Below are 10,744 nucleotides of genomic sequence, written 5' to 3' on the forward strand. Positions count from 1 at the left end.
TCGAACTGAACTTATGATCAAGGGTTCCTCGAATGATTTTACTTCACTTACGGAAATTGACTAGATGAATGTTAATGATATTCCATTGAACCGTTTAGGGTTCAATGAAATATCATTAACATTCATCTAGTCAATTTCCGTCAAAACTTCAAACTGGAAAAGAAATGCGTTCAATTTAGCTATCACACGCGCACTACGTTTTCCGCGCAGTAACACGCAGCACACCGCAAGCGCCAATGAATATACGGCGTTACACTTTCCAGATCTCAGGTAAGCGATGGGTCGTCGTCTTGGTCACCTTCGAATGGTTCCGACGACTGGGCTGACGTACTTTGGATCGAACCACGCGGCATCGCGTCACCAGCTCGCGTGGCTCAGTGGTTAGTGTGCTGCCCATGTGAAGTTGTAACTGAGAGGTACCCGGGTGGGAATCGCGTCAGCCCAACTATTGACGTTCGCCTCGGCATTGGGCGCTTAGTATTGCTTAGTCGAGCCGGAGATGTTAGAGATGTCATGACGATTTCAGAGATGTCAGAATTTCGGAACGACGGATGCGAAATGTACTTCCACAGAAACAAACGGAACACTCCGCCTCACAGCTGGTAATGGAGTCTGTTTATTGGCTGGAAACTTGAAACGTCACGTCCCTCAGTAGCGTAGAGCTAATCCCGAACTGCAAAAGGCCACGTAGCCTATGGCGGAGTGGCGTATAGGCCATGTGGCGTATGCGTGGTGGAGAGAAGCGTGCGGGTTACTCATGTTTGAAAGCATTTATATATATCACTGAGCAGGCAGGAGCTGCTTGGGTATACTGCTTGTACGCGGTGGCCTTGGGAGGGAGAAATGTTTGGGGTCTCCTTTCACATTCCTATTTCGAATTAATTTCATCCTAATACAAATAGAATACAATGAAAGAATGAAATACAGATAGAAACTATTTCACTCACCTCTCACACTACTCCGTTACTTGAAGGTGATTGTAGCCATCTTCAATTTCGTTCAGTTCCGAATTTCAATTTGAAATGTAAAAATGTTGCCTAGAGCTTGCCGAGTGTGTCTGGGTCAGGCAAGGTGTGTCTAGCGAAATGAATTGCTGGCGGAACTTTAGACTGGAACGGCTGTGTCTGCCGGGGCGTTCTAGTACAGAAATACGTGATTCTTCGATTGTGGTCGATAGAGTATCAAAATATCTTTACTGTGTCTTCATTGTTTCAGTGTGCTGACTTGTTTCAGACGTCCACGAAAGAAGAACAGGACCCTGTGGAGGACACTTTCTGCCCGACATCTACTACGACCCTCCCTTTTCCTACGTGGCTATTACACAATATATGTGGAGCAACACCCTGCTCAGGTACGTCTTTTATGCGGGAATACGCAAGTTCCAATGGAGCATACACTAAGTACACACTATACACATAAGAGGAAATGCGTAGGAAGGTTTGCCCACGGGGTCCATGACGACGAAGCATGAGCTTATAGGTAGTGATGAGTGCGAGTATGAAAATTCGTACCCGCAAACGCACCGCAACCACACAACCCATGAGTATCTTTCTCTGCGTGCAGCCATAGAAGCCATCTTATTATGTAATTTAGAATTTCAAACACGTGTAGTGTCATTTACTTGCCTCTTTAGTGGCTTTCTTCCACAGATTATAATTCACTGGCTTGCACTGTGGCATTGAGGAGTGCTCAGTCAGCCTCCCAGGTGTATATCGCTCGCTGAGTGACCCCTGGTTTGCCAATTCCGAACGATGCGCAGCTACCCAGATCTGACGAGCCGCAAACACGGCGAAACACGTGTCCTCTGATGCTGTCGCATCGTTCCATGAGTATCTGTTTCTCTGCGTGCAGCGATAGAAGCTATCTTAATCTGCAATTTTGAATTTCAAACACGTTTAGTGTCATTTACTTGTCTCTTTAATGGCTTTATTCCGCAGATTATATAATATATATATGTTTGTAAGTCAAACGTCGCCATGCCGGTACTGGGCAGCTGTTTCGGCCTTCTTGGGCCTCATCAGCAGTACGCAGGCAGGCAAAGTTTGAGCGGATGGCGCCAGAAGGTCACGTAAGAAGGTGTGGAAGGTGGAGAATATGCTGTAGATCTCCCACAGCACCGCAGTGACAGCACTCGGGAGAGTCACGCGTTTTAAAACCGACATCGACGGCCATTCAGTGAACTGATTGGGGATCTTGATGAGAGGTGTACGGAGCGCTGAATCAACTTTGCTCTGCATATCTGGGGTGTCAGCGGTTCATTGGGAGGAAGCCAGGGGAGTGACGAGGCGTGGAAGTACGGAACGACAATCTCCCCTCGGCAGCGCAATAAGGGTCCGTCTCGGAGACGTGAGAGCTGCTGCTGCGGCGCTGTCCGCCTGTTCATTCCCTTCGACACCGCAATAGGCTGGTGGTATAAACATAAACAAACAAACACATTTATTGTGAGAACAGAAACTTAGCGCGAATCATGATAGGAAAACCGTGAGCCAATGATAAAAAAGGTGACATTGTGTCTGTTTCTTGTTCCAATGTGTTGTCACACTTATCTGTGTATACGGATACATGAGCTGCTCGCGTTTTGGCGCACATGTGTGGTCGGGAAGTTGATGCAGGGTCGCAGCATGCAGATGAAATAATTAAGAAATATTTTCAACTGTTCATTCTACAAGTATGTACGACATGTTTGTCGGCGCGCTGGTGTGAGCACGGGAGTTGTTTCTCAGTACACTCTTAGAAATAGGCCTTCAATCGTGCCGTCCAGAGCTGCCGTGTCTTCTAGATTCACGCTGAAGGCCGAAGTTTTAGACGACAGCTGCCCACGTGACCCGGGAGAAAAGATAATACCATAAAAAATTTTCTTTTCTTCTTTCTTTTTTTGGCGTGTACGCCGTGTAGAAGACACGTTTATCACGTGACCAGGAATCGGACGTCGTGAAGTCTATTTCGTGTTGTCTAAATTTTTGCCGTGGTTTCTATGCGCTCGGAGTGATCACCTGACCGGCGTCGAGGAGTCACGTGAACTATGCGACGGGGCTAGACATGCTGGTGGCGCGGCACTGCTCACACCTCTTCTTCGATACCTTGCCGCAGGCGTTTCCTTGCTTTGCTGATTCTGGGATTCTTTTACAGGTAAGACACCTCCGTTTCATAAATTTTATTGCGATAACTATGCTAGCAGCACTACTACTGCAGTGGCTACCTGTTACTTCCCCACGCTCCTAACGATCATTTGGAAGGTGCAGGTGCGAATGGAAGTGTCATGGCGGTTGTGACAGAACGTCAACGAAAATTATGTGGTGATGCTTGAGAAGTTAAGTATATAGTGAAGGTATTCGAGGGACGCTTATGTGTTATCAGCTGTATCCGGTTTGTAGCTCTGTTAGAACTGCCTCTAAACGTGGACTTCACGAGCGCTAACGTTTGTGTATGACGCAGGATGTTTTTGTCTTTCGGGGGCTCGTTTCGACCGTGGTTTGAGTAACCATTCTTTGTCTCAGCTGGCCGCGGTGGGTATGGACGTCACCACCGAAGACTTCACTGGTGTTCAACGTGCCGCCTGGAGGAAATGTGCGTGCGATTCACCGAAGACTGACAGATATTAGCCGGTACACGGCACAAGTGTTACCCGGAACATGCGTCCAATGCTAGCAGTCACCTGTCGACCATGACCGCATTCAGTAAGATATCTCTTTGATCTCTCCTCCTACATACTTGGTACTGCTGTGGTACCAACAGTGGCGTATCTAGGGTGTGGCAGGTGTGGACAGGTGCCATGGGCGCCAGGTGAACAGGGGCGCCATTATGTGGTCGGGTGTGAATGTGCCAGGTGGGGCACTCAACCTGGCACATTCATAAATGATCTAAAGCACCCGCCGTTAGAGAGCTTGTAGCGTGAAACCTACTGCGGACCACACGAAAACGCATCCCCAAGGACATCAGGTTAACCATGTTGCCATGGGCGCAGGTAGCGCTAGATACGCCACTGGGTACCAATGTACTGGGAGAAGGATTTCAGACCCATCGTTCCCATCCTCATCGTCATCATAATAAAGGCTCGTTTTTCGAACCGCAACAATTTTCATCGTTTTCCTATCCTATCCTATCATCGTTTTAGTATACGCTATAGTTCGTACCCTTTCACTGTTGTCGATAGTGACTTTTATTACACTTAATGTTGTTCCTATCCACTTTGTAATGCTTCTTTGTCGTCGTTTACTTTGTCACAGTTACGCCTTGAAGCAGAATTCCGATTCGAGGCCAAGATGGGAAGCATGGAGGAAACGCTGCACAACGGGTGACAACTTCCATATCAACAGCCCCCACAAAGAGATGTAGAGCCGCTGAAATATGGTGATCCTATGCCCTGAGCAACAAACAGGTCTGCATCCCAGCGAAACTTCTTTCGTAGCGAGTTTCAAGCTTGCAAATAGTTTCGCAGCAGCGGTGTCGAGCCGCGCCGTTTTGTGCAATCTGTGATATTTTGAGTATGTGTGGTTCTCATTCATTTTTATTTTCTCTGAGTCATTTCTCTGTGAACAGGGTAATCTGCATAGTTTGCAAGTCTAGTTCACTGTATCACTGTCACAATTTCACAACTTTGCCGAAATAAAGTCTTCAATCCCCTTTGAAACAAATTCTGTTGACTGCAAGCCTGCCTGCCAAGCCTGCGACGGGGGAGAGGGGGAAACGGGGGCCAGGCAGTAGCACGCGGGGAGGGGGAAACGACCGGGAAAGGAGGAAACTGTGAAGCAAACAGACGCCACTTACGTGTGGCTTCTACGAGGGAAACCACGTGATGCGACGTCATTCCCCGCGCTTTCGCGTGGTCTCTACGTAGAAACCCCAAAATTACCGTTTTTCGGGTGTCTGTAGAAGACACGATAGAAGATCCATTTCTAAGAGTGTACGTCAGTATCATCTGTAATTCACGTTACACAATGTCAGAAACACAAAATATTTTCAAGTGTACATCCATGTATTATATGCATGAGGTAATTACTGGTGCAGGGGGAGGGTTGGCTGTGTATGACTGCGATGCAAAAAGAAAAACTTTGATGGTTGCGCCCCTAGCGGCAAAGTGGGCCGAAGGAGCTCACAATATACGTACTGCTGTCGGAAGATAGCCTTGTGCTTTTACTTACTTATCACAGACAACACACAGATGTGTGTTTGTAGGTGTATGTACATATACAGGGTGTATTGCTTATATTTTTTTGATTTTATATATATATATATATATATATATATATATATATATATGTGTGTGTGTGTGTGTGTTTCTCACCCTGACGGGAGAACATCACGTTCCACGTGACCTTCCGACGCCACCAGCTCAAACGTCGCCCACCTACGCATTGCTGATGAAGGCCCAATAAGGCCGAAACAGCTGTCCAATGCTGGTGTGGCGACGTTTGGGACTTGAGCCTTGGGAAAGAGCCTATGCTATTTTTTTTCACTTACACACACACATATATATATATATATATATATATATATATACAGGGTGTCTGAGATAAATCCCCGGGGGGAATAATTCGGGAACGGCGCCATCTATCGGGAAACTTTCTTTTTTGTTACCATCTCCACCAGCCATGCAGTGTGAAATTGATGTGCGCACTTTCATTAATTAGCTAAAAATCAATTACCCGGAAATGACAGCCTTCAAAGTACGCGTCCGACGGTACCGCGACATCTACTACACCATTGGGGATCTTGAGTACATACCCCTCAGAGAAAAAAATCATCGGGTCTAGTCATTTTCGCGAGTAATAAATTAGTTTCGGTTTACATATTTTCCTCGCGTAGGACCGCAAACACAAGTTCTTTCACATTGCTATCCGCCCGGGAATTACGTGTCCTTCCGCATGTTTGGCAGCAGGGAGTGCTGATAGAAAAGTAACAGCCGCAGAACCCGCTTCGCCAACCTTCCTTCCTGTTTATCTGATTGATGTACAGTCCGCTCTATGGGGCCGTCGTGTAGTCGAGATAACGTGCTTTTATCGCCAAAACAAAGAATGTACGCACGAAACAAACAAGCAAAACAAAGGAGTGAAGCGGAGATTCTGTTGTTGTCCTGAGCTTTCGTACCATGAAATAACAAGCCTTCTGACCAATTGACCTTCTATTCACTTTCAATCTCGAAGCAGGAAAAATTATGCGTATCATGCCATTTCCCCACTTGGTTTCGCTTCTGTAATGCCATATTCTCTGAATGTCCATAGACGACCGTTGGACGATGTATCGACGGTGGTGTGACGGTGCAGAGAGCGATGTGCTCCTTATGCACCGCCACGATGTATTCTTGTGCTTGCAACCGCAATGAAGATTCGTTCTTTACTTATAATGAAGGCCACCTCCTAAGTTCAAACTACAAAACTAGGAAAACAAAAATTTGATTTATTGCGGCACAGAAATCACAGGACGTGTTCAAAATGCCTTCCTTCCGCGGCAAGGCACAGACGGAGCCGCTTTTCAATTGATTCCACGGTTCCTCGTAGCTGCTCAACGGTTATCTGCGCGCAGCATTCCTCGATCCTTCGCCTAAAGTTTTCCGGCGTCGGTGGATCGGTGTCGTACACTCTGTCCTTTATGTATCCCCACAAAAAAAAGTCCAAAGGAGTCAGGTCAGGGGATCGGGCTGGCCAGGAAACAGGACCTCTTGCGCCTATCCACTTGTCTCCGAAAACGAAGTCTAACCATAGGCAGGACGTCCGCGATCATGAGCTGGGGCGCCGTCGTGCTGATACCAGACGCTGCGTCAGTCGGACAAAGGCATTTCGTCGGGGTAGTCACGGACAACGTTCCCGAGCACTTCGCCGACGTACCTATGTGAAGTTAGGTGCCCGTCAAAAAGTATGGGCCAATGACGCGGTCACCATGAATGCCACACCAGACATTAAATGACCACTGCCACTTGTGCTTACCAGGGAGTAGCCAGTACGGGTTAGTAGAAACCCAGTAGTGCCGATTCTGGGTGTTGACATTTGCGTCGCGCCCAAATCGCGCATCATCGGTCCATATGACTTTTGATAGAAAGTCCTCGTCGTCCTCTAGCATGGCAAGTGCCCAGTGCCGTAGTCAGCCTGAATGAGTCCTTGGATGTATGTGGGGATGGTAGGGATATCTACCGGCCTTTTTCAATATGCGACATGTTGTGGCTCGGCTCACCTCAAGGACAGCTGCTGTGGAACGGACACTTGCATGTGGATGATCGCGGATATGTTCGAGAACACTGGACGTGACCTGCTGGTTCCGCGCAGATGGCTCTCTCGTATGGGGCTTGACGAAGGTGCCGTAGATTGAAATATTTCTGTCGACGGATAATATGTTATGATCCGGGTGGCGCCTCTGGGGACACCTCTGGGCGTAAATTCTTGCAGCCAAAGATGCGTTCCTCTGAGATTCCGCGAAGGCCAGGATCATGTCCACTCGTTCTTCGTTGGAGTACGAACCCATATCTTGACATTTGACATGGCGCAATATTCCGGGGTTTTTATTGCCTCCAAACCGAAGTTGCGCCCAATGAAAACAAGAAGCCATATCAGTGTTACATGTGCGATAAAGTGCGATTTATCCTACCCTATCAATGTCATGTACGAAGTCAGGTGCTGGCAGATCGCGTTGATCAAGGCCAGTCTCACTGTGTGCACACCTTAGTGATATCAGCACATCATGTCAAGACAATCTTGACTTCACCAGGGGCGCTACAACGTACGGAATTTATAGGGTACCTGCTAAACTGTGCCCCCCTCCCCCAGCCGAGACACAACCACCACGCACATTCAATTCATGCCTACGTCCCGCAAACTCGAGCTAGTCTAAATAAAGAAAAGAAAATGAAGAGTGGTAGATGTTACTGTCCTCGGCACAGGTTAATGCGGCGCTTCTTATCGCTTTCTTCGCGCTTCTTCGGATTAGTATCCCGTTTCGAGCTCTGGCACGGTGAGCCTTTACGTGAAACGGAATACACAAAGTGAATTCACGTGTGGGAAGCACTACCATCGAACCGTCATAGCTCGCGCTCTTTCTGCAGGGCAATATTGGGCCCCTTGAGGATCCCTGGGGGGGGCGTTCAGTAGATAGTCCGTGAAAAATTTGTGGAGGAACACCATTTTTTTCTTTATTCTGTTCATTGCGCATTTTCGGAGAGGCGTCTTTCCTTCACCCCCAGTGTGAGAGGGTGAAGGAGCACAGCACCGCCTCATGCATCGAAGCTGAGCTTTAACTTGTAGAAAAAAAAAGCGTGTGCATGGGGTGACTCTTGCCCTTATCTTGGGTTGCATTTTCTCTTTTCTGATAATATTTTTTCCAGGACGCAAGAGGCGACAGTGTGGTCTTTCTTCCTCTCAGATTTGGGGTGAAAGAAAGACGGGTCTTCGAAGATGCGCAATGAACAAAATAAATAAAAGTCAACGTACAGGTGGACGCATCAGCACAGTATCATGCGCGCAGGAAGAATTTGAAAATATTTGAGAAGGAAGAAAACAAATGCACAAAAACATTCCGCTGCGCTGAGCATTTCGTGATTGCCGTTGTTTTCAATTCATTTTCTTCAGCAAGGGGCTCTAAATGTACGTGAAAGTGTTGCACGCTTGCAGCAGTTGGAGATTGAGCCACGAAGTCTCGAGCCAATCAATAAACTCACATGACCATATGACTCTCGTTTTGCAGGATAGCGAAGGAGGGTGAATGCCATAAAAAGCATCTTGATCAGTGCTACCAACATCTCATCCCTGCATATAAGTAAGGCTCATCTTTCATAATGGCTTCTCTCGGCGGATGTGTCAGTAGCGTGTCCGCCCCCCGATCCAAAGATAGCGAATTCAAAGCTGTCCGATGACGCTGGTAAATTTTTTTGGAAGGGTACAAATCGCTGAGGAACTCCGGTGTAGCTGGTTTTTACATGTTGATAGTACGTCCATTGGATTAAAATGGATATCTATTACAAGTGCAGAATATCCAGGACTACACGTCTTATGGATGTTCATAAGACGTTTCTGGTTATCTGGTAAGATTCAAAGCAGGACGATGACGATGGTAAGTTCTTTGGAAGGGCACAAGTTGCTGTCTTCCGCGCGATCTTGTGTCTCATGTGCCGAGATTTCGGTGCACGCTAAAGAAAAATTCCGGACTATGATTGTGATCACGATTACTTACCTTCACAATGGGACAGTTGGCCTGCATGAAAGGGGAAGATGCTTACATTAACGTATAAACTACGTGTTTTCTACACTGCAAGTAAGCAATACCGTTCGAAGGTATAGGCATGGAATCATGGGAATGATGGCATGTAGTCTTGCGTCGGAGTGCCAACATGAAAGGAAGGCTGCTGAATACACGCATTGTTTTCATAAAAATTCAGGGCAAAATATGTTTGCCGCATGACGCCATCTGTCCCAGTCGCACAGCCCACTGGTACCCTTGCCTGATGCCCCTCACCGGAGAGCAGAGCATAGACGCTTAGCACGGAGACACAAATACGGATCGCATTTACAACAACTAAGAAGTCAGAACAATGTATCTCAATAATGATTAGCTCCGAGAGTGTTGAAGATGGCCATCTTAGTTCCAGTTTTTGGACAGCTCTTTTCCCATAGCGTAGCTACTCTGCCTGTACCAAAATTTCTAGACGCTAATTTGTTTGTTTACAGGGATGACTTGAATAGAAGCCTATGCTACACAACGACAGACACGCAAAGGGCGCCTACATTTTCAGGAGTAGTGGGATTCAACGTAGATAATTTCTGTAAGGCGGCCGCAACTTTTGATGGACTAGCAGCGGTAAGCATCACTACGGGAAAAATCATATCTTTCGTATTTTCGTATTGTTTAAATTATGGAAATGTAAACGAGGTCGTAGTGCTGCGAAGTAATAGAACTTTTTTTTCGACTGTTCGAATTCCTTTAAACTTTTTTCTGTGAAAACTCTTTGTTTTGAATTTTCCCGTAACTGCATTTCCAAGGAAATTGCTTCGCGCGTGATGAAAAGAAGATGCGAGGATTGACGGCATTAACGTTTAATAGCGATCGATTTGATCGATTAGTATTGTGCGAGCTCTAAGCGTCTCAGCAGCAGACTATTAGTGATGAGGTACTCTGGTGCTACGGACGGACCGCTTCTTGATGGAACCAAAGAATAAATCCTACACTCAGGTTTAAGGAAACGCAATGTTGCAAACCTAGTGGAGTGGTTGCCAGTGTGTCCACCTTCACGTATGATTAGTGATACTTTACTGACACAATGAATACGTCACTCACAAAGCAAGTCGTCTACCTCAGGGGGATCCTTCACCTCGCAACCAGAGAAACAAAACTCCTGGCATGCATACATTTTTTGCTCAACACAAGTATATCAGTGCTATTTCGGATCTCAGCACTAAACTGTACATTATTTACTACACCTGAAAGCATTTCAGGATAAACACGCTTCATTTATATGGGAATACTACCGGTTTCAGCTATAACAACACTCTGAAAGATGTGTCCTTTATGTGCGTTTGATAGAAGCCCCGAAAGTGGAGAATACGAGGCCTCTGCTTAGGCACCACGTTAGGAAACACGCGTGAAGGAACATTAAGCATGGCGTCAAAGCATAGACATTATTCTGTGGCCATGTCGTTTTAGCGCTTGTCGACATATTCCGATTGGCTTCATGCCAGAAGACGAACGTATTTTGGCAACGTCAACTATACGATGCTTCTTTCGAGACATAGTAGCAGATTTCCCCTCAGTTTAAGCCAATCGC

At 46.7% G+C, this 10,744-nt stretch overlaps 1 long non-coding RNA gene across 1 annotated transcript; it reads left to right on the forward strand.

Annotated features, from left to right (window-relative positions):
* The first annotated feature begins 1,238 nt into the window (after positions 1-1,238).
* On the forward strand, positions 1,239-9,750 carry LOC135376556 (uncharacterized). The gene is made up of 3 exons (XR_010417744.1): positions 1,239-1,351; positions 8,671-8,742; positions 9,651-9,750. It is a non-coding gene; the product is annotated as an uncharacterized LOC135376556 (long non-coding RNA).
* Positions 9,751-10,744: the final 994 nt, after the last annotated feature.

This window comes from Ornithodoros turicata, chromosome 1, assembly GCF_037126465.1.
Source record: "Ornithodoros turicata isolate Travis chromosome 1, ASM3712646v1, whole genome shotgun sequence".
Taxonomy (NCBI): Eukaryota; Metazoa; Arthropoda; class Arachnida; order Ixodida; family Argasidae; genus Ornithodoros; species Ornithodoros turicata.